General features: G+C 39.9%; 1 protein-coding gene across 10 annotated transcripts in view; it reads right to left on the bottom strand.

The window, feature by feature from the left end:
* Window positions 1-25618, bottom strand: part of LRMDA (leucine rich melanocyte differentiation associated) — a 1071617-nt gene that overhangs the window by 100695 nt on the left and 945304 nt on the right. The gene's annotated exons all lie outside the window — the stretch shown is intronic.

Raw genomic sequence — 25618 nt, 5'->3', positions numbered from 1 at the left:
ACTGTGGTATTATTGAATTCCAGGTCTAGAAATAGACAAAGGCAATGAGAAGGTGGTCAAGGACTGAATTCCGAATCGGGATCACCAGCCAGACTCAGCATGAAACTAAGAGCTGGTCGGGTCTCCCAACCTGGGGGGGGAGAAAAGAACTGAGAAAAGATAGGTCTGCCAACTGTATTAAACCATACATGTGAGACAGGAAGGAAGAGAGCAAGTCACACAGATCAGATTTGTGACAAGCTGCTAAGTACTGGATCTGCAATACCTCCAATACCATGACAGGACAGGAATCCCAGCCCACTAACATAAAACCTGTTTCTAGCCTGAGATTGTCAAGGAGACATGTAGAAGCGACTGCAAATTTGTAAAGCATGATAGATATTTAAAGTTTTTTTAAAAAATAATAACTTCCACTCTAGATCAGCCAGAAAACTAAAATTCAAAACCAAAGAGGAAAACCAGGACCAAGAAGATATTCAACAAAATCAACAACCAGAGGATGATTTGACTCCTGGAAAAAATACACATAGTTGTCTCTGAATAACCTTCAAATAAAGATATAAAGAGCTAATATCTTTTAAATAAGAAAGTATTAGACAAAATAAAGCAGATATAAATTGAGAAAAATGATGAAAAAATCAATTATAGATTAGAAAAGAGAAAAAAATGTAATTGAAATCTCAAAACTCTGTAGATAGAATAAACCTGAGAGTTTCTACAGTTAAAGGGAAAATTGGTGAATTGGAAGATAATACAGAGGAAATCTTTCTGAGTGCAGCACTGGGACATAATAAAGAAAAAAACAGAAAGGAAAAATTAAGAGGTAAGGAGTCTCCAACTTATACCTAAGATGATTTCCAGAATTAGGCAATGGAGAGAATACTAGGAAACAATTGAAAGAGAGAACATTGGAAAATTTTTCTATTACTGAAGAAAGTCCTAAGTTCTCAAACTTAAGGCACACACCAACTGCTGGGTATAATAAATAAAGACAAATATGCACCTGGACATATTACAATAAAATGGCAAGATAAGTCTGGCCAATGGGCTGTGAGTGAAAGTAATATGAGTCACTTCCCAGGCAAGTATAAAAAATGGGTAGGAGTCTTCCATGAGCTCTTTTCCCTGAAGTTCCAAGCTACCTTTTTTTTAAAAAATATCTCATTTTTTTCCTTCTTCTCTCCAAAGCCCCCAGTACATAGTTGTATATTCTTCATTGTGGGTCCTTCTAGTTGTGGCATGTGGGATGCTGCCTCAGCGTGGTTTGCTGAGCAGTGCCATGTCCGCTCCCAGGATTCGAACCAACGAAACACTGAGCCGCCTGCAGCAGAGCATATGAACTTAACCACTCGGCCACAGGGCCAGCCCCATCCAAGCTACCTTTTTGTGAGATGAAAACAGCCTGATCTGTGGGTCACCACATGGATGGCAGGTGCCTAGAGAGTCACATAAGACACAGCAGACTTTGCAGAACACTTTTGCTGCATTAACCTGCTGAGATTTTGGAATTACTTGTCTCCAGCTTAACCTAATACAACAGCCTTAAGGCAAACACATAGATATGGTTACAAAACATTAGGAGAAACTTAAGTTTAGAAGACCAAGCAGCACAATTAGCAATCTTGACATAAAAGATATCTATAGAACTCTCATGCCAAGTAAGAGCGATTTTTTTCCCCAGTTATTCAGCTGATGCTTATTGAGCCTTTACACTATTCTGGGTCCTGAGGCATAGTAATGAATGAAAGAGTCAAAATCCTTGCTTTTATGAATTTTCCATTCTAGTAAGGGAAGAAAATAAGTCATATAAAAGGGAAAAAGTGATTAGAGAATGGGGGTGTTTTGTTTGGGGTGCTATATGAAATAGGGTAGTTGGGAAAGGCATTTCTCATAAAAAGATCTTTGAATAGAGACCTGAATGAAGTCAGGGAGCAACACAGTAAATGTCAGGCAGGTGAGCCTGCAGCAGATGTGCAAAGGCCCTAAGGCAGCAGCATGTGACCCAGAGAAAGGGAGGAAAAGACTGCCATAAAATAGAATCGGAAAGGTGACAGGGAACTAGATAATGGGGTGTCTTGAAGGCCATGGCAAAGACTGTGTTCTTTACTCTGAAACAAATGGGAAGCCTTTGGAGGGTTTTGAGCAGAGGAGTAACATGATTTGATTTACATATTGAAAGGACCATCTGGCTGCTGTTGAATAAGACAGAAGTGTTTGCCTGAGTGGAAGCAGTTCAGAAGCTACTACAACAGTCAGACAATAGTTGTAGTATTGGCTGTGGAAGTGGTTCCAATAGCCAGGTCCAGGCTATACCTTGAAGAAAAAAACAACTGGACATATAGATAAATTGCATATTGGTGTGAGAAAAAGTAAGGAATTAAAGATGACTCTGCGGTTTTTGGCCTAAAGGACAGAAAAAAAAAATAGTGTTGTCATTTTCTGAGATGAGGAAGACTGTGAAGGAAGCAAGTTTGGGAGTTGAAGAAAATAAAAAATATACATTATTTTCAAGCATATATCATGCATTTGGAAAAAACTGCCATGTGCTAGGGTACAAATGAACTTTCCAAAATTTTTAAAGAATATCAAACAGATCATGTCCACGACTACATGTTCCTAAATCAGAAGTCAATAATAAAAGGACAGGAAAAATATCATGATTTAGAGGGGAAAAAAAGAAAACTTCTAAATGATTTATGGGTCAGAGAGGGAAATGTAATGAGAACTACAACATATTTAGAATTATAAACTTCAAAGAGTTGCTGCAAGACTATTGGGATGCAGCTAAAGCAGGACTGAGAGAGAAATATGTAGACACAAATGAATTTATTTTAAATCAAAAAAACTGAGGGGCCGGCCTGGTGGTGCAGTGGTTAAGTGTGCACGTTCCACTTTGGTGGCCCGGGGTTTGCCGGGTCAGATCCCAGGTGCTGACTTGGCACTGATTGTCAAGCCATGCTGTGGCAGGCGTCCTACATATAAAGTAGAGGAAGACGGGCATGGATGTTAGCTCAGGGCCACTCTTCCTCAGCAAAAAGAGAAGGATTGGTAGTAGATGTTAGCTCAGGGCTAATCTTCCTCAAAAAAAAAAAAAAAAGACTGAAAGTAAATATATTAACCTACAAATCAGGAAGATAAAAGAACTGAGTAAAGCCACAGAAGGTAGAAGGAAAGAAACAAGAAGCAAAATTAACAAGCTAGAAAAATATACAAATAAATCAATAAAAGATAATTCTTTCAAAAGAATAACAAAATAGACAAATTTTAATATGATTGATTAAGAAATCAGGAACACTTGGGGCTGGTCTGGTGGCACATTGGTTAAGGTCATACACTTCGCTTCAGCAGCCTGGGGTTTGCAGGTTCTGATCCCAGGTGCAGACCTAGACACTGCTCATCAAGCCATGCTGTGGCAGCATCCCACATACAAAACAGAGGAAGATTGGCACAGATGTTAGCTCAGGACCAATCTTCTTCACAAAAAAGAAAAAGAAAAAGAAATCAAGAACACAGAAATAAATAAGAATAAGAGTGAAAATAATAGAAGATAGCTATATTGGCCAAAAAAAAAAAAAAAAAAACTCTAGGTACGCTAAACGTTGGAAATGATGGAATGAAAATAAGAACTCTCAACCCTGGGTTGGAAATTACTGCAGCCACTTTAGAAAGCAATTTGGAAATATATAATAAGATATCTCTAGAAAGATCAATTTTAAGTATATAGCCTTAACTAACAAAAACCTCACGTCTCTGTTCCACAGGATGGATATATATGGATGTGCACTGCAGCTTTGTCACAATGGCAAAAATTTGGAAATGACAATCTGTCCAGGAATGGATAAATAAACTGCATTAAATTGATATTATGGAATACTGTACAGCAGTTAAAATGAATGAACTCTGTGTAAATACATCAACCAGGATAGTTCTCAAAACTACAGTGTTGATCAAACAAAAACAAGTTGTCCAAAGATACAGTGTAACACTACTGAAATCATTTTAAAGTTACTAAAGCAACCTCCCATACTGTCTGTGGATTTATAAATATCTATGCAATACAAGGATAAAAATGGACTGGCTACACACCGAAGTCATGACGGCGTCCGCTTCAGGGGAGCAACGTGAAGGGATGGTACAAGGGAGAGGAATGTGAGAGACTTCACTTTCAAAATACTTTATTTCTTAATAATAAAAATGATCTGAAGTCAATATGTTAAATGGTTTACACTTTTTCATACTCGGTGGGAACATCAGTTAACGTTCATTACATTTTTTCTGTACTTTTTTAACTTAGAAAAATGCTTAAGGAAAAAGCAAACAAAGGCTTTCATTTCCTCCCTAGGCTCCAAGTTGTCACTCGTCTGTCCTTGGGAATGGAGCAAGTGTTCGCTCTGATCCTCGACAGGACTGGAACAAGATCTTATCCAAGGGAGGGAGCCTGCCCAAACTTCTCCCTCTGTGTAGTCTCACCAATCTGGTTTGTTGAAGTTATTTCCTGGAAAACAAATCCTATCTATATTTTCAAGGCTTTCCCAACGGGCAGTTGGTATGATATAAGCTATAACGTGGCTGTGATTCACTCGGCAAATAAAGAATTTACTGCTGTACATGTGTCCTGAGTTTGGGGAACAGACAAATAAGCATCCATGATGACCTGCATCTGCAGGGTCAGAAGCAAGCAGACCTTTGAGGGATGTCAGAGCCATGATGAGTGTTAATGCTTCAGAATCAGAACCTGATCTTGCCAAGATCCTGAAGCAAAGAGGGACTGCGCTGCTAGATACCCGCAGAGACATCTTCTAAAAGCAGGCAGGACAGCTAGAAATATTATCACTGCCTTCCAGGAAAAGGGGGAAAAACTCACCTCAGCAACTGTTGTGAAATCAGCTTTCCATTCTTTACTGCTTACAAAATCCAGGGGTAAATTATTCTATTTAAGCTACCAAATCATGGAGAAAGGTAGGCATTTCTGGACTAGTTAAAGGCTTTAGATTACCACATCGCTTCAAGCTTCCTAGAGAAGAGGACTTGTGTTTTATTCCACCAAGTATTTCCCACAGTGATGTGTCCTGTTCTTTGGACTTAGTAAGTACACTATACACATAGTAGGTACTCTATACACTGTACATCATACATATAAATTCATATATATACACACATATATATACACATACACACATAGCATATTATAAATATATTAATATATTTACATAATATGTACAGTATATACACACACATACGTATATATACTGATCAAGATTTTTTCTTCCTTTCTCCTTCTTCCTAGTCTTAGCATTTTATAGAGTTTGGCCTTTGGTTAATATTTTTCACCATCTTGGATTCCAAAGCTTGAGTCTCTAACAGGCTCTTCCATTCTCCTTCAACATGTGATAAGGCAATTTCTGAGAGAAACCTAAGTCCATGCTTGGCTAGATGCGTAAACACACCCAAACATCAGAATACAGATTCTTTGGGTCCAAGAGTACCAGACAGAATAGTAAGATTTCTGAACATGCTCAGCTACAGGCCTTTGAGTGAGCTACTCAGAAAGCTTGTTTTACTGCACTTAAGAAAAAAAACCAAAAAAACAATAAGGCTTGAATCCAGTCTCAAATTCTCTCACTCCTCGAGAATTGTCACCTCTCCAAATCCCGCTTAACTCAGCCCAGGGCCCAAGTCCAGCTCTTATGTCTCACGTCTACCATAGCTTTTGCAATTCCTATTAAATAACATTTCCTCTTGCAGTGCTGTTCTGAGCAAGCACTTTGTACTCATTTGCTGGGCTGGGAAGAGGTCTGGAAACAAAGAGACAAAAGTAATTGTCTTCCAAGAGAGCCACAGCTTTCTATTAGGTTCAGATTAGATGAAGGTGATCTCTGCCAGAGAAAAACCTCACCCTCACCTCCCTTTTCTATAATGGCAGCATTTTGTCACAGAGGAAAGACAAAGGCAACCACCCTGTTCAGAGAGTAGTGAACATAGCTCTGGTTTGATGGCACAGGGACCCAGAGGCCTGAGAAGCAAAGAGCAATCCATTCAGTAGTCATGTTAGATACCAAGAAAGGGAGTTGGGACTCACCCACTCAGCCTTCCATTGGGCTTTATTTCATCCAAGTGGAAGACGTGCATTGTCCTTCAGTCCACCCTCAACGGGATCTCTTTCCCCCGTGATTTAAGTCATCCATCCACGGCCTATTACAGACACGGGCTTTCCTCAACTGGCAACAGAATTTATGCTGCCTTCCCCAAGGTCAGGCTTAACTCAAAGTCTTTTATTTTCCTGTGCTTTACAGATTACTGGCAATAATGATTTAGTTAGAAAGATGTTTAATGAAATAAAAACTGAGAGAAGAAACCAATATAAACCCAAAAGACTAAATTAGTTAATTTTAATTTCCAAGTTCTCACAGAAGCAATCACTTATCTATTCCAAAAGATTTCAAATATTCTGGCATCCAAGGAAGACAGCCCATAAAACACCAAAATATCACCTTATGACCCACAGTAAGTTAAAATGTAGATAGCTGAAAGTGATAAGAATATGAAAAATTCCCCCTGCCACATCTAGAAGAAGCAAAGCTGTAGGTGAAACACCCAGCTCTGCACTATATTGTGCTTATGCCTGGCAAAGTGATATTGAAGGCGGTTTCATCCATTAAGCCCCCTTAGTTCTTCTCAATATTAACACTCACTATTACAAATATCATGGCCCCATGTGTTTGCCATCTGCAAAAGCTAACTAGTATAATCCAGTCAGCAAAGAACTGAACTAAAACAGTAAATTCTAGACAAGGGGCACAATCTCATTCAGAGCATTTCTGAGCATCACTCAGAGATGTGATGCTGGAGATGGGAGCAGGCACTGGACTGTCAATGGAAAGATGTACATTATCTAGCTAGAGCTGTAAGCATTTTAAAAATAGAATTTGTAAGAGAATACAAAATAGAAAGACCCTTGAACCAAATAAATATGTGCCTGTCAGGTTTAGCGTTTGAAAATGTGCACAACTGTTTGTCTTGGCTGAACTAAGTTCAGGTCCAAGGACCCTTGTGCCTTTCATGATTCTAGGAAGCAGGAGGTGCTGTTGAGGGAACACTGGACTAGGGATGAAGACACCAAAATCCTGTTCCTAATTCCACAGCTAACTAACCCTTGGCCGTGCTTTTTACCTCAGTTTCCTCATCTGTTGCATTAAGATGTTAGATTAGTTCACCATTATGGTTTCTGCAAACTCTAAAATCAAATAATTTTATAAGATCTAAGTGGGGTAAATCCTAGCATATGCTTACCCAAATAAAGAAAGGGAATCACAAGAAAGGAAAGATGATTCCACCTTCCTTCCAAAAGTAAAATCTCCTACATTAGAAGACAACTGAATACCAAACAAAGAGCATAGTCATTACATGAGGCTTGCCTCAGAACCTAGAAAATACAACTGAGAAATATTTCTAAGAATCCCTAAAAAGGGAAATCAATTGATTGTAAACAGAAAGGAGACCTTAGATATGATTTGGTTTGCCCACTCATTGTAAGGTTAAGAACTTAAGCCTCTGAGGGACGAAGTGAGGTTGTGAGAAAAGATGTAAGATGCCTGATATATCTCAGTCACAGGAACCCAGGTTCAGGCAGCTTTTCTTTGGTTACTTCATTCTATTAAACGTTTTTGCTTTGACAGATAATGTTTTTCTTGTAGAAGACCAAGGTATGGCTCTAATAATCACAAATTAACTCTATATGCTAACCTAGAAATACTTTCAGGACAATACCCTTATCCTAATTTTTAGGAATTGCATGGATATGGGAATTTTCATCGGAGCAACTGAATTAAAAAGAAATACTTGTCTAACTTGGTGCTTTTCATGAAAACTTTATCCATTGAAATTTGAGAATAATACTCCAAAATGTTTCTAGATGTTCCGGGCGGGGAAAGACTAGCTGACAGATGAGGAGATAGCTGCCAACACCATGAAAATACTGCTTAAGCGAACACGGTGCCACGCAAATCTCACCTCTGGCTTTTTTCTTTCTTTTTTTTTAATTAAGACAATTTTTTTAAGAGCAGTTTACAGCAAAAGTGAGGGGGAATGTTTAGAGTTTCCCATATACCCCCTGACCCCACACATGCATAGCCTCCCTGATTATCAACAGCCCACACTAGAGTGGTAATATTTGTTACAGTCGATGAGCCTACATTGACATATCATCATACAAAGTCCACAGTTTACATTAGGGTTCACTCTGGATGTACACTCCATGGGTTTTGACAAATGTATAATGACATGGATCCATCATTATGGCATCATACAGAGCATTCTCACTGCCCTACACATTCTCTGTGCTCTGCCTATTTATCCCTCCTCCCAGTCCCCAACCCCTGGCAACCACTGGCCTTTTTAACTGTTTCTATAGTCTTGCCTTTTCCAGAGTGTCATATAGTTGGAATCATCCAGTATGAATCCTTCTCAGAGTGGCTTCTTTCACTTACTAATTTGTATTTAAGTTTCCTCCGTGTCTTTTCATGGCTTGATAACTCATTTCCTTTTAGTGCTGAATAATATTCCATTGTTTACATGTACCATAGTTTATATATCCATTCACCTACTGAGGGACATCTTGGCTGTGTTCAAGTTTTGGCAATTATGAATAAAGTTACTCTAAACACCTGTGTGCAGGTTTTTGTACGGACGTAAGTTTTCAACGCCTTTGGGTAAATAGCAAGGAGCATGATTGCTGGATCACCTCTGGCCTCTGCAGCTTAATATCTAGGAGAGGCAATGAATAAGACCTAATACATATGGTCATTTTGGCCACAACATAAAGGCAGAAGACCTACTTCAGGTTATGCAAGAACCAGGCATGGCATGTATATAAAGTTTAAGGAGTCTTTGAAAGTGGAGCAAGAGGAAGTATGTAACTGGGGAGAGGAATGGAAGGCATAACAGTGCAAGTCCACATCCTGCTGGATGGGGTTGGAGAAGCAGGGAACTCCTCCCACTAAATTCTTAAGTCTTTCTGATAGAGGAAGATTTTAGGGGGCTCTCTATTGATAGATGGTTAATGCGTGAAAGATAGAGCTTTATGTTTGTTTTGGCCTGACTGTGTTTGTTGTAGTTTTTAGTTTGGATTTAGCTCTTTATATGCATTATCTGATTAATAGTCCTATGAGTTAGATATTATTGGTATCCTCATTTTACAAACGACATAACTGAGACACTCAGAGGTTCAATAATTTTTTCGAGGTCTCACAGATAGTATGAGAAAAAATGAAATTGAACATATAACTATCAATTGCTATTCTACACAATCTCCCAAAGTTGGGAGAAATTGAGAAGTGTATTCTGTGTGGTTTAGAAACTGATTCCAGTTAACTTGATTTCCCCCAACCTTAATTGCCACAAGCAAAATCCTAAGTCAGAGCAAAAGAGAGAGACCTTCCCTAGATGAAAGAGTCACCCTATGACATAACTCATGCAACATCTGTGGTATGTTCCCTCCTCTGTAAATAATGAAGAAGCTGTTGATGGAAGGAACACAAGTGGAGGGTTTACCAGTGAGGAGGAATATGAGAAGAAAAGATTCTTAGGTTGGTTTATTATGAGCCCAGTCAATTATAAGCAGCACATTCTGACACCACTGTAAATAATATACTTCTGTCAGAGGCACTTGATGGAGACTATCTGTTCAATATATTGTCATAGACATGATGAAGGGGAGACATTGGATGGCATATGTGGTACACAGGAATAAATATGTGAATAATCTCACAGGCTTTGAGACTTCCAAATACTAACTGTGACAGATATGAACTACAGTACATTCTCATTTTAAGACTAGCGGACTAATGATGATAAGTTGAACAGTAAAATATCCATCTTTACAGCATACAGCTGTATCTGACGGTTATGCTTGAAGGGGCATCATTTGACCTGGCCTATTTCCAGTCATGTAATAATGAGAAGCATTTAACTGGGTCAGATGGAATGTTAGAGCTAAAAGGGATCTGAAATCATCCACCACTATCCTCCCATTGTATAAATGAGGGAAATAAGACTAAGTGAAGTTAATTGCCTTGTCCAAGATCAGTAATAAAGCCAGTTAAAGACAGTTCTACTGAACTCAGCAAAAACTAAGAGAGAGCTGACCTTATTTCATGTCTAGATGGTGTGGTAGGGAAATGGAAGCCATTTTTGGATGAGAGGAACATCCTCAATTTGTTATTCATCCTGAACCATGACTATAGAAGATGATTTATTCAGCTATTTGAAGAGACATATATTGTTGTTGTTTAGTCAATTTGTCCACAAATTATAGGGCTCACTCCATTCAATATTAGCTGACATCATCTAAATCTTACATGGCCAATGGGTTTTTCCCAAGTCCCAACTTTTCCAAGAAGCCTTCCCAGACTACACTGCTCTCTTTCCCTCTGTAGTATGCACAGGCATTGCCCACCATAACCTGACTCATGAGGAGTATACTGTATTTGTTAACTGCTCTCACTTCTTTAATTTATCTATGTGTTTAGAGAGCCAATTACTTGAGTCTGAGGACTATAGCTCATGATAATCCCTCAATATTGACGTGAATTCATATGCTTTACTCCAGCCCGTGGGAATCAGAATTTATGGCAGGCTATAAGAAAGATTTTTAACCTCCCCAAGGGGTTCTTCTGCAACCTGTAGTTTGAGGGCTTCTGGCCTAAAGAATCAGCCTTTTGGCCAGAGTTCATTCAGAAGACATGATACTAGCTGTTTTTCTGCTTCTGAGATTTTTAGACAGCACATTTGGAGAGAACCCCCAAAGCTACTCCTCCACCCACACCCTGGCATCAACCATAGTGGGTTGCCATTGCTACTGTCATCTCTGCAGGTACCTCTCTGACATGCTGAGTAAGGTGGCCGTGATGCTTTGAGAGCCTGCATTCAGCAGTGAGGATCAGTGAGCACTTCTAACCCTCCTGTCCTCCAGGCTAGAAGAGTCTAATTCTGAGGTTGCTCAGGCAGGTTAGTCCTGTGGCTTATACCCAGTTGAAAGACATTAGGGAGCTCAGTGAATTTTTTCTAAACTTCAGAGACAATATCTTTCCTTTTCATTGGCTTAGGTCATATCTTCAGGCTCATCCTCTCTCTGCTAAGGATTGAGCAGTGCAAGGGAGGAACAGTGTTTCTGAATTTTAAGAACAGATTATGTATGAAGAGTGATGCACCCCAAGCCCAGGCAAAAATTATGTAATTGGCCTTAATTAGTAAAATTACTAGCAATATTAGGAAACAAGCTAATGTCATACATTTAAATGTCACATATATCTATCTCTCTTTGAGCATTCCTGCCTCACAAAATCTTCCACAAAATTAAAAAGGTTCTCTTTGGGGTTTGAAGTAAATCCTGTTAGAGTCTAAAACCTCCCTGTGTGCTTTTGTCTCACAGAGATAGTATTAGACCAGAAGAAAAATGTGTATGTTTGTTTTGGCATACTCTAATTTAGGCAAAATATTAATGGATTGAACAGTCAAAATTAATATCACTCATGTTTATATTTTTAAAATCAAATACTGAGTCCAAATACAAAGTATTCATCATGAGTTTATTTATTTTAACTTTCCATCATAGTTCAGTTAGGCTCAATTTTGACAGTATGGTATATATACATATGGAAAGTGTGTCCATATACATTGTCTAAATATATATCCATAAATTGCCAGAAAATTGACAAACTTTATTAAAAAAATCTTGATGTTTGAATCAACCGAAAGCCATCTGAATACACATTAACATATACATTTGGATTCAAATTTATGAAACAGCCTGAGAAATAGCTTTCTTAACACTACAGTAATAAAGAATCAAGAAATAGATATTTTTTCAATTTCTTCCCATTACATTTTATGTCCACATTTAGATGTATCTGGGAAGATCTCTAAACTGACACCACTATGAGAGCCCCCTGGGATTCACAAATATCATTTCCATGACACTCAGAAAACTGAGGGGAAACAGGAGAACGTGAGCAGTGATAAATTGGAGCTAATCTCTTGCTGCCACAACCTGAAATGATACTTGGCCAGGTAATCTCCCCATCCTCCATGCTGTAATAAGAGCTTGTCTATCTCTTCCAGATGCCCAACCTGAGTACTGGTATCTCCTCCAAATGCTTGTACTAGAAATTTCCTAACAGAATTCCAAGGCTTTGAAAGAAAAAGAAAAATGAAAAATAATTCTGTCCTGCAATAAGCATTGTAAGTTTGAAGAAAAAGCAAAGCCTACTGTTTTAAGTCTGCAATAAATAAAACAAATAATGGATTCTTTTGGGTCATAAAGCTCAACCAACCATAAAACACACAAAGAGCCTCTGACAAGGGTCTTCTAAGCCTTCTGGAGCCCCAATCAGTATGGCGCTACTTTGAAAGCCCCAACCTTGCCCTGCCTCATTCTTGTCCAAGTAAGGATCTAAACATGAAGGATCTGAACATTTGGCTAAACACACATTAGCCAAATGGTACCAGGCCTACTACACTGTGATTCTGCATTTTGATCATGCCTTTGGAAACACATGATCTCACGGACATCATTATTTTGCACTAAAGGAAAGCAAAGCCCCATTAAGAACAGATCATTGCCTCTGACTAGTTGGGTGACTGTAGACAAATCACTAAACTTCCCTGATCCTCAGTTTCTTTACCTGAAAATTAGTGACAGAACCCACTTCACAGTTGTTGTGAGGACCAAATAAAGTAAGCAGGTAAAGCACTTAGTGGAAGATTGGTCCATAGTAAGTGTCAGTGACTATCCTCATCGTTTACCTTGGTGGTAGAAGTGGGACTCAATCCAGAGGTCTTGCCTGTTAGAAATTCAATCAAATAAGCATCCTAAAGTAGGTAAGGAAAGAAGAGAAATGCATCCATTCTGCTTTTCCTGTGGCTCCTTCTCAAAAGGTTTACTCTGCCTCCCCTGCTCACACATTTTCTGTCACGCTGAGGCTTGGTGCTAAAGTCACCAGATTCTTTGAGTCTTCTTCTTCCCGTCTTGTTTTATGGTTACTTGTAGGCATGTCTGTTTTCCTCACCAGGAGTATATCCCTTGAGTTCATGGATCCTGATTTACTCAAACCCCTGAACCCTGAGAAACCTGCCCAGAACTTTGAGCACAGTAGGTTTGCAATAAATATTTCCTGGCAGGGCAGGGGGGAGAGGAGGAAGCTAACTGAAAAGAGAAAAAACCCCATGAACAGCTAAGGTATTAGGAGAAGCTTTACTTTTATCTTGGCTCTGGCAACAAATATCTCTTTAATCTAGGAAAGGTCACTTAATTTCTTTGGACATTAGTTTCCTCATCTGTAAAGATAATCTTCAATTTTCTTTGTTGCTCTAAATTCCACAACTTGAAGAAAAACGGCTGTAAAAGGATCCTTTGTTATTTGGTCTGCTAAGCTGTTGAAGCAGAAGAATGAGGCTTATTGAGCCTGGACCAGTCTCTCAGTCCAACTTCTAAAACTCAAATTCCTTCTAGATCTTTCAGCTGCTCTCACTTGCTCTATTTTATTTATTTATTTAGACTATGAAAGTTCAAGGCAGTGAGCCCACTGCTAGGATTCAAACTCCACTGGGTCTGTGTCATTGCTATCCCATAGGGTTTGACCACCAAGAGAGGAGAAAATAGCTCACAAACCAGTGAACACCAGTTGGAGAAGAGGCCAGAACTGGCAGCCCAGTTATATGGAGGAGAAAGAATGTGGGCCCACCTGCCTCTGGGTCTGGCTAGAATCTTCCCTAATGGAGCTCTGTCCCTGACAAACTGAAGGCTTGGCCAGATTGATGAGTATTCTAAACTCAATCAGAATGGAGATTACTCTGACCTACAGAAGGTCACTCAACCGTATTGAATATTTGTCAACATTCCATGGCCAAAGATAAAGTGAGAGAATATCCAAGACAGATTTAGAAGTGTCCCTGTTTATTCCTGGAAATTGTGAGTGCTTGTCTGGGTGCAAAGAAGACAGGAGTGGATTCTGCTTTCCTGAGCACAGACACTGTCAGCACAAGGTCCAGAGGTGCCTCCTCAACAGCGAGCATCTTGTCACGGGCACTCAGCATCTTGCGTCACAAGACGCAAACACGGAAGCACACTGTTTGTCCCACCTCACTGCACAAGGGTCCACTTTGGAACAAGTAGAGAAGATGAAGGTGGCAGAACTAAGAGTCTGCCCTCCAGTGGGGACCCCAAGTGACCTGAGTCTTCGGAGGGACCACAAATCTGGCTTTACATTCCTCACTATCACTATTCATAGTCCAACAGCAACAAAGCCTTTTCTTCACAAACTTATTTTTCACTCAAACAAAGTATCAATTAATGTTCTCCTTATGTGTCCTTGGGCAGCTATGGGAAATGGAAACCAGCTTCCATTTCACTAATTCTACCACCACGCCTCTGGCCCACTTGCTTCTAAAATGAGAACATTAGAGACACTATGGTGGTACAAAACCACAGATGTAGGGACTCAACACACCTTAGGTTCCTCTCCACATATAGAACTGATAGAAATGTTTCCATGTAACTGAAGCCTAGCATTTTCTCTTACTTCTGAGGCAACAGATGGGATTAATGTAAAATTTGGAGAAATAACCAATATCCCAGTAGTAAAATCATTTGCTTAGTTCACCCAGTTCCTCCCAAGGCCTAATAAACCATCTGGAGTATAATCTTTCTTTTCATCATCTATTCATCTTTTTTTTAATCTCCATTGCCTTTGTTGGAAAGATGAGTGTTAGAATGACACAGGAGAGAAAACTTCATTCCTGAATTTTGCTTCTGGATAACAGCTTCTGAAAACTGGAGTGGCCTAATGAACTGATGACCCAAGGACCAACTCTTCAGGAAGGACAGCACTCTGAAAATTTGTGTGAAGAGTATTCACCAAAGATAAGATGAGCAGGGGTGACATTACAGAGCCTCCAAACAGAAGGAAGTGTGATGTCAAAATGCAATGAGCTGCTGACCTGGGCATTAAATCTCTTCTTAATTTTTTCTCCTTTGAGCCTTTCTGAAAAGCAGGAAGGTAAATGCTTGACCTATATAACTGTTCTGGACTCTGTGTCCTGGGGTGCCTTTTTAGCCCTTCCCTGCAGGTAGCCTCTCTCTTCTGCTCTGAGAAGTGTGACACGATGTCCTCAGCTAACTGAGTCATCCTCTAGTGGCCTGAGCTTCCGGGGCATCATGAAAAAGAGACTTAGCGTGGGGACACTGAGGGGGGTAGGTGCTGGGACATCACATTTGGGAAGAATTTTCTTAGTCTGATGAAGGGCCAAATTGTACTTCTGCCAATGCCTTCCTACGTGACCTAAGAAATCACTTAACCTCCACCAGAACCTCAGTGTTCTCATTTGCAAAAAGAGTGATTGGGCCAGATAATCTCTAAATTCCTTTGTGAGTTCAGATGTGAATATTTGACCATACCTTCCCTTCCTTGAAAACTGGGATTGAATGTGTAGCAAAGATGACTCTTAATTTATCTATAAAATTAAATAGACTACCAGAGAATGGTCCAGTCCCTGGTAAAAAGGTAAGAACGGGCCCATTCCAGGCTGCTTTTCATGAGAAGCTTAAGAACAAAAAGAGGTCAAGATGGCAGTGTAAGCGGACTCTGAACTCATCTCCTCCCATGAACACAACCAGATTACAACTATTTTTGGAAAAATTACCCTGGGTAGAAAACTGAAAAGTGTATAAAAAGAATCCCCACAGCAAGGGACATTCCTGATTAAGGGGGAAGAGGCAGAAATTCCTTCTGGAGAGGAAAAATCCACCTTCAGGAGCAGTGGAGTTTCTCATCTGGCCAGCTGGTAGCCACCCTAAGGTACACAGCCCTCTCTGGAGGACTGAGGTCCGGAGTGGGGGCCAATACTGCTATAAGCTTCCTTCAGACTCAGCACAACTGAAACAAGGGTCTTACTATCTGGCTTCGCTGACTATTAACTACGGTGGGGATACCCCCAGAAAAGCTATTGCATGAAAGCTGAAAAGACTCAGATCTTAAAGGGCCCACATACAAACTCACCTGTCTCAGCAACCTAAAATCACCAGAGAGAAGGCTGACAGTCCTTTGGTGAAAAGAGACTCACCTGGTGGGATCTGGGGGTATGTTGGTGAGAGAGACTTCTCCAGAGACTGAGACATTGATGGTGGCCATTGTTGTGACCTAGTCCAGGCGTGCTGACACAGACCCAGGCAGACCCCATTGAAATTATTCCCCTGGCTAGTTAACCCAGGGGTCTGCCACACCAACTAGAGTGCAGATTTAATCCAGTTCAGCCAGGGCAGGCAGCCGCCCTAGGGACCGGCCCCAACCAAGAACAAGCCCTCAGGCTACTTGTCAGCCTGCATTGACTGGGTGCCTTGATCCTCTACAGGCAGGCATGTGTGTCTGCCTCTGTAGGGCAGGACCTGTGTGAGGACCAGGTGAACTGTGGGGGGGGGGCACTGGTGGAGAGGTGGGGGCCTCTGCAGTGGGGTGACTGCGTAAGCTCCAGGGGGTCAGGAAGCATGCATGGACCAGGACTGTGTTGATGGTGTGTGTGGTCCTGTGAGCAGTAAGGATTATCAGTGGCAGAAGACCTGTGCTTCACAAATAGCCATAAAAAGGATCAGCCCCACATTCCAAAACCTGAAACAATTGAGTGCTCCCATGCCTAGGGCCCGCCCCACTCAGCTGCACTCCTAAGAGAACTGACAACAGGCTTGTAGGCCTGTGGCCTATAGCAACTGTAAGCCCCTGAGCCTAGCAACCAGCTGTACTGGGTACCTACCCAATTAACAGGAAAACTGTAACAGGAGTGTGCAGTTAGACCTTGTAGCCAAAGGTGCTGAGGCTCCTCAAACCAGATTTACAAAGAGCTGGCCAGGGAAGGAAAAACTAGACTCCCTGGGTACCTACATTAAGAGCAACCCTGAGCAGAAGGACACAAGTAGCCCACAAAGGGGTCACTCCTGGATCACTTGGACTTGTGACAAGAGGGAAGCAAACTGCTGGGTCTCAAAAGGCATTTCTTACATAAGGTCACTTCTCCAAGATCAGGAGACATAGCCAACTCACCCAATACAGAAATATAAGCACAGAGAAAGAGGCATAATGAGGAGACAAAGGAATACATGCCAAGCAAAGCAACAGGACAAAACCCCAGAAAAAGTACTAAATGAAACAGAAATAAGTGACTTACCTGACAAAAAGTTCAAACAAAAATTCATAAGGATGCTCACAGATATTGGGAGAAGACTGGATGAACACAGTGAGCTCATCAACAAAGAACAGGAAATTATGAAAAAGAACCAATCAGAAATGAAGAACACAATACATGAAATGAAAAATTCATCAGAGGGACTCAATAGCAGAGTAGAGGATACAGAAGAACAGATCAGTGAGCTAGATGAAAGACTAGAGGAAATCAACCAAGCTGAACAGATAAAAGAAAAAAGAATTAGACAGAATGAGAATAGTCTAAGGCAACTCTGGGACAATATCAAGGGCAATAACATTCATATTATAGGTGTCCCAGAAGGAGAAGAGAGAGACAAAGGGGCAGAAAATCTATTGGAAGAAATAATAGCTGAAAACTTTCCTAACCTAAGGAAGGAAGCAGACATCCAAGTACAGGAGCATAGAGAGCTCCAAACAGGATAAGCCCAAGGGGGCCCAGATCAAGACACATCATAATTGAATTGTCAAAAATTAAAGATAAAGAGAGAATCCTAAAAGAGGCAAGAGAAAGGCAACAAGTGACATACAAAACAAAGCCCATAAGGCTATCAGTGGATGTCTCAGCCAAAACCCTACAGGTGAGAAGAGAATGGCATGACATATTTAAAGTGCTAAAAGGGGGGCCAGCCCAGTGGCGCAGCAGTTAAGTTCGCATGTTCCACTTCTCCGTGTCTCGGGGTTCGCCGGTTCGGATCCCGGGTGCAGACATGGCACCGCTTGGAAAAAGCCATGCTGTGGTGGGTGTCCCACGTACAAAGTAGAGGAAGCTGGGCATGGATGTTAGCTCAGGGCCAGTCTTCATTAGCAAAAAGAGGAGGATTGGCAGTAGTTAGCTGAGGGCTAATCTTCCTCAAAAAATAAATAAATAAATAAAAATGAAAATAAAGTGCTAAAGGGAAAAATCCTACAGCCAAGAATACTCTATACATCAAGGTTGTCATTCAGAATGGAAAGAGAGATAAAGAGCTTCCCACACAAGCAAAAATTAAAGGAGTTAATCACCAAAAAACCAGTTCTACAAGAAATGCTGAAGGGACTTACGTAAGTGGGAAAGCAATGACCACAAACAGAGATTAAAAAAATATAAAAAAAAAAATCCCCCCAACCACCTGTGAAGATAATGTGAAGATTAAAAGACAAAAGTACTAAAATTACCTATTTCAATGATAAGAGGGTAATGGATAGACACACACAAGACATTAGATATGATTTCAAAAACATAAAATGTGGGAGGAGGGGAGTGAAAAAGTAGAGCTTTTAGGAAGAGGTTAAGCTAAAGAGGTCAATATAGACTGTTATATACATAGACTTTTATATAGGATCCTCACAGTAATCACAAATCAGAAACCTATAATAACTAAGCAAATAAGTAAGACAAAAGAAATCAAACATATTACGAAAGAAAGCCATCAAACCACAAGGGAAGAGAACAAGAGAAAAAGCAAGGAATAGAGAAGAATTACTAAAACATCCAGAAAAAAAGTAACAAAATGGCAATAAATACATATTTATCAATATCTACTTTAAATGTCAATGGAATAAACGCTCCAATCAAAAGGCATAGGGTGGCCAATTGGATAAAAAAAAAACAAGACCCATATATATGCTGCATAAAAGAGACACACTTCAGACCTAAAGACACTCACAAACTGAAAGTGAAAGGATGGGAAAAGATATTCCATGCAAATGGTAAAGAAAAGAAAGTGCATGTATCAATACTCATATCAGACAAAACAGACTTTAAAACAAAAAAGGTAACAAGAGGCAAAGAAGGGCCCTACATAATGATAAAGGGAACAATCCAACAAGAAGATATAACACTTGTAAATATCTATGCATCCAACATAGGAGCACCTAAATATATAAAGCAATTATTAACAGACATAAAAGAAGAAATAGACAGTAACACAATAATAGTAGGGGACTTTAACACTCAGCTTACACCAACAGATAGATCATCCAAACAGAAGATCAATAAGGAAACACTGGCCTTAAATGACACATTCGACCTGACGGACTTAGTGGATATATATACAACATTCCATCCCAAAACCACAGAATATACATTCTTCTCAAATGCACATGGAACATTCTCCAGGATTGATCACATATTAGGCCACAAAACAAGTCTCACTAAATTTAAGAAGATTGAAATAATACCATGCATCTTTTCTGACCACAAAATATGAAACTAAAAATCAACTACAGGAAGAAAACCACAAAAGCCACAAAAATGTGGAGATTAAACAAAATGCTACTGAACGACGATTGGGTCAATGAAGAAATCAAAGGAGAAATCAAAAAATTCCGGGAGACAAATGAAAATGAAAATATGACATGCCAAAATCTGTGGGATATAGCAAACGTGGTTCTAAGAGGCAACTTTATAGCAATTCAGGCCTACCTAAACAAAGCAGAAAAATCCCAAATAAACAATCTAACAGCACATCTAAGGGCAGTGGACAAAAGAACAACAAACAAATGCCAAAATCAGCAGGGGAAGGAAATATTAAAAATCAGAGCAGAAGTAAATGAAATAGAGAGTTAAAAAAAAATAGAAAAAATTAATGAGGGGCCAGCTCCGTGGCCAAGTGGTTAAGTTTGTGCATTCCACTGCAGTGGCCCAGGGTTCGGATCCTGGGTGCAGACATGGCACTGCTCATCAGGCCACGTTGAGGCGGCGTCCCACATCCCACAACTAGAAGGACCTGCAATTAAAAATATACAACTATGTACAGGGGGGTATGGGAAGATAAAGCAGAAAAGACAAAAAAAAAGAGTTTGGCAACAGTTGTTAGCTCAGGTGCCAATCTTTAAAAAAAACATTAATGAAACTAAGAGCTGGTTCTTTGAAAAGATAAACAAAATTGACAAACCCTTAGCTAGACTCACCAAGAAAAGAAGAGAGAAGGCTCAAATAAAGAAAATTGAATCGAAAGAGGAGAAATTACAAAGGACACCTCAGAAATACAAAAGATAATAAGAGAATACTATGAAAAGCTATACGGCAACAAATTGGATAATCTAAAGAAATGGATAAATTCTTAGAAACATACAACCTTGCAAAACTGGACCAAGAATAAGCAGAGAATTTGAATAGACCAATCACCAGTAAGGAGATGGAAACAGCAATCAAAAACCTCCCAAAAAAGAAAAGTCCAGGACCAGATGGCTTCCCTGCTGAATTCTACCAAACATTCAAAGAAGACTTAATACCTATCCTTCTGAAACTCTTCCAAAAATTGAAGAGGAGGGGAGGCTTCCTAACTCATTCTACGAAGCCAACATTATCCTGATACCGAAACCAGACAAGGACAAGACAAGAAAAGAAAATTACAGGCCAATATCACTGATGAACATCGATGCAAAAATCCTCAACAAAATACTAGCAAATTGAACAATACAACAGTATATTAAAAAGATCATACATCATGATCAAGTGGGTTTCATTCCAGGGATGCAATGATGGTTCAACATCCGCAAATCTATCTACGTGATACACCACATTAACAAAATGAAGAATAAAAACCACATGATCATGTCAATAGATGCGGAGAAAGTATTTGACAAGATACAGCATCCATTTATGGTAAAAACTCTAAGTAAAATACCTCAATATAATAAAGGCCATATATGACAAACCCACAGCAAGTATCATTCTCAACGGAGAAAAACTGAAAGCTATCCCTCTAAGAAGAGGAATGAGACAAGGATGCCCACTGTCACCACTCTTATTTAACAGAGTATTGGAAGTCCTAGCCAGAGCAAGCAGGCAAGAAAAAGAAATAAAAGGGATCCATATTGGAAAAGAAGAAGTGAAACTGTCACTCTTTGCAGATGACATGATTTTTTATATAGAAAACCCTAAAGAATCCACTAAAACACTTTTAGAAATAATAAATGAGTACAGTTAAGTTGCAGGATAAAAAATCAGCATACAAAAATTGGTTGTGTTTCTATACACTAACAACAAAGTAGCAGAAGGAGAATTTAAGAATACAATCCCATTTACAGCCGCAACAAAAAGAATAAATAAATAACTGGAATAAACCAAAGAAGTGAAAGATCTCTACACAGAAAACTATAAACATTGTTAAAAGAAATTGAAGAAGACACAAAGAAATGGAAAGATATTCTGTGCTCTTGGATTGGAAGAATTAACATAGTTAAAATGTCCATACTTCCTAAAGCAATCTACAGATTCAACACAATCCCTATCAAGGTCCCAACAACACTTTTTTACAGAAATACAACAAAGAATTCTGAAATTTATATGGAACAATAAAAGACCCCAAACAGTCAAAGGATTCCTAAGAAAACACAACACAGCTGGAGGTATCACACTCCCTGATTTCAAAATATACTACAAAGCCATAGTAACCAAAACAGCATGGTACTGGCACAAAAACAGACACACAGATGAATAGAACCGAATCAAGCGCCCAGAAATAAACCCACACATTTATGGACAGCTAACATTCCACAAGGGAGCCAAGAGCACACAATGGAGAAAGGAGTGTCTCTTGAATAAACGGTGTTGGGAAAACTAGACAGCCACATGCAAAAGAATGAAAGTAGACCATTCCCTTACACCATGCACAAAAATCAACTCAAAATGGATTAAAGACTTGAATGTAAGACCTGAAACCATGAAACTTCTAGAAGAAAACATAGGCAGTATGCTCTTTGACACTGGTCTTAGCAGGATATTTTCAAGTACCATGTCTGACCAGGCACGGGAAACAAAAGAGAAAATGAACAAATGGGACTACATCAAACTCAAAAGCTTCTGCACAGCAAAGGAAACCATCAACAAAACGAAAAGACAACCTAACAATTGGAAGAAGATATTTGCAAACCATATATCAGATAAGGGGTTAATATCCAAAATATGCAAATAACACATACATCTCAACAACAAAAAAACCAACAACCCAATTAAAAAATGGGCAAAAGATATGAATAAAGGTTTCTCCAAAGAAGATATAAGGATGGCCAACAGGCACATGAAAAGATGCTCAACGTTATTAGTTTTCAGGGAAACGCAAATCAAAATTACAATGAGATATCACCTCACTCTAGTTAGAATGGCCATAATTAACAAGACAGGAACCACCAAGTGTTGGAGAGGATGTGGAAAGAAGGGAACCCTCGTACACTCCTGGTGGGAGTGCAAACTGGTGCACCCATTATGGAAAGCAGTATGGAGTTTCCTCAGAAAATTAAGAATAGATCTACTATATGATCCAGGTATTCCACTGCTGGGTGTTTATCCAAAGGACTTGAAAACACAAAGGCATAAAGATACGTGCACCCCCATGTTCATTGCAGCATTATTCACAACAGCCAAGACTTGGAAGCAACCTAGGCGCCCATCAAGGGACAAATGGACGAAGAAGATGTGGTATATATACACAATGGACTACTACTCAGCCATAAGAAATGATGAAATCTGGGCAATTGTGACAACATGGATGGACCTTGAGGGTGTTATGCTGAGTGAAATAAGTCAGAGGGAGAAAGTCAAATACCGTATGATCTCACTCATAAGTAGAAGATAAAAACAATGACAAACAAACACATAGCAATGGAGACTGGATTGATGGTTATCATAGGGGAAGGGTGGAGGGCAAAAGAGTTGATTAGACTCACATATGAGGTGATGGACTATAATTGGTTTTTGGGTGGTGAACATGATGTAATCACAGAATTCGAAATATAGTAAGATGTGTATCTGAAAGCTATATGATGTTATAATCCAATGTCACTGCAATAAAATAAACAAATAAAAAGAACAAAAAGGGTCTATGTCTTCTTTATCTTTACAAATCCAACATCTAACACAGTTCCTGGCTATCAACAGGTAATATAGATTTGCTTAATTAATCTACGAATGAATGAAACGCTCAAAAGCCAAGCAGATACTTAAGGTTGGGTGGCAGCTGCACTTCCCTGTGTGTGTTTGTATATGTGCATGCATGTTTATGTTTGTGTACAGGTATACACATACATACACACACACATACATACATACACATATAAGATACATACATCCATATCACTTATGACACATCACTTAGCACCAAGCACTGGTTGTTTTTCCTTCCACTAGATGGTGAGCTCTTTGAGGATGGAGATCTCATTTTATTCATTGCTGCATCCTGAACATCTAGCAAGAGGCTGGCTGATGGTAAATGTTCAGTAGAGTTTATTGGATGGATGGATGGATGAATGAACGGTTGGATTGATGGATATTGCACTATGTGAAATATTCTGTGTAACCTCAATTCCAATTTGTCCCTTAAATAAAATAGAAAAAAGCAATCATCCTTCTTTCCAGTTTTTTTGGGGGGAGGGGTGGAGAGAAAGACAGAGAAGGACAAGAGAATAGAGTGGCAGGTGGGGAGCAGAGAGAGAGAGAAAAAAAGAGAAGAAGAATTATAGAGAAAGAGACTAAAACTGTAAGAAAGCCCAAGGGGTCTGTCTTTTTCTGTGGGCAGGAGGGGGTTTTTCTGTTCGGAGCTTACTATAATCAGGACATGGAGGCTTTGGAAAAATAAGATACTAAAGTTCTGGAATAAGGAAAAAGAAAAAGGAGATGAGAAGGCAAGAGTTACCAAGAAAATGAATTATGCAAGGAAATAAATTATGTTTTTTATTCCTCTGTTACTAATCCTTTAGGATTTTAATTTTTACGTTTTTAAAGAGACAAAGTCTTTAGCCCAGGTGAGGTGGAGTGGGATTAATAATAAGCTTAAGCATCAACCATGCATTTGGATTTGGGAATTTGTCAGAGGTAAGGGATTGAACTTCTGCCTTGATATGCAAAAGCATTTTTACTTCCTATGCTGTCACACAAGTCATCCTGGTTACATCTGTGTTTAGCGCAGGACAGAGAGTTTGGACTAGCTCAGTCTAAGTGAATAAGAATTAGATTCTGTGACTAATAAGAATGGTTACCTGGTGATACAGGTAAAGAACAGGCTGGAGCAATCAAATGGGCAGGGCCAAAGGAAAGCTCAAACCAGCAACACGATCCATGTCCTGGGTCACTCCTCAGGAAAGGCTATTTCTGTTTCCCCAAATTCCCCAGTGCCATTCTTGAGAGTAGAGTTGATTATCAGATAATCAGAGCCTTTGGTCTTTCACAGAATCAACAGCTCGGCAGCCACAAAGTGACAGACATCAATACTAATCGCACAAGCCCATCTGTAACTGTACCCCAGGACAGGCCACGCTACACCTGCCTGTCCAGGAAACGTACTCCAGGGTCTCCCCCATGGAAACCACTAAGAACACTTATTTGCTGTTTCCTTGCCTGATAAGTGGTCTCTGCCTAGTTGTGGCTCCCATTATTATATTCATTTCAGCCTCTGTTCTGAAACCTGATACCTTTGTACTTGGGGGTGTGCAGCCTACCAGCTGACAGTGATTTGACATGACACAGTGACAGAAAACAGGGAGAGGGGATGGAAATAAAGAATAAGGTATCCAAGCTGCTACACTGGTGACTCCAGGCAGGAGTGCCCATCAACACAGATACCTGTCAGTAGGAGCCCAGTCCCCAATGATGGAACGAACAGGTCACTCACGTCAGAGCTCCTTCAGGCTGGGAGATATTAATCCTCCTTCACTGGCCAAGGCCCTGCACAAAATGACAGTGGGTTCTTCACCTGCACTTTGAGTTTAATGTAGTATAACTTCTGCCCCTCGTCTCTCATTTCTATTCCCTTAGCACCTCATTCATCTTTTTGTTCCTACTTCCTGGGCCTCTGTCACTACATTAAGAGCTGTCATTGGGTTGGTGGGCACAGATGCTGAACTGCCATAGCAACCAGGTGTTAGTGCTACAATCATTCAAGAGACCATTTAGGGTGTGGAGGAGAAGGGAGGTAAGAGACTTAAACCCCTGGAAGCCCCTATAGAGGCATGGTTGTGGAAATGGTTAAGATCCTACAGAACAATTTTAGGGATAGAGTCCATGAGTAACCACTAGTGACCATGGGCAAGAGACAAGCCTAACTTGGGGCTTCTCTTTAAAATGAACAAGATAGACTAGACCACTGATCTTAAAACCTTTGTTTTTGTTATGTTAGCAATAAAAATTTTTAGTTAAATTATATTTTCCATTACACTCCAGTATAAAAATAAGTAAAAATGGAGTTGAGATGACTGAAGTCATAGCTCAATGCTGCTGGGTCACCCATGTTCCCCTTACGCCACTGACACATCTCCTTGGTATGCCAGATCTCCATGTAGCTCAGTGTGAAAACCACAGGGCAGGCAATTTCTAAGTTCCCTTCTAGCCCAGATGTTGTTTTGGGTAAGGCCTGGGAGACAGAGACCTTGGAGGGAGAAGATGGGGATTT

The sequence above is a fragment of the Equus caballus genome, chromosome 1 (assembly GCF_041296265.1).
Source record: "Equus caballus isolate H_3958 breed thoroughbred chromosome 1, TB-T2T, whole genome shotgun sequence".
Lineage (NCBI taxonomy): Eukaryota > Metazoa > Chordata > Mammalia > Perissodactyla > Equidae > Equus > Equus caballus.
The sequence above is the reverse complement of the archived record's forward strand: the minus strand, read 5'-3'. Positions and strand labels throughout refer to the sequence as shown.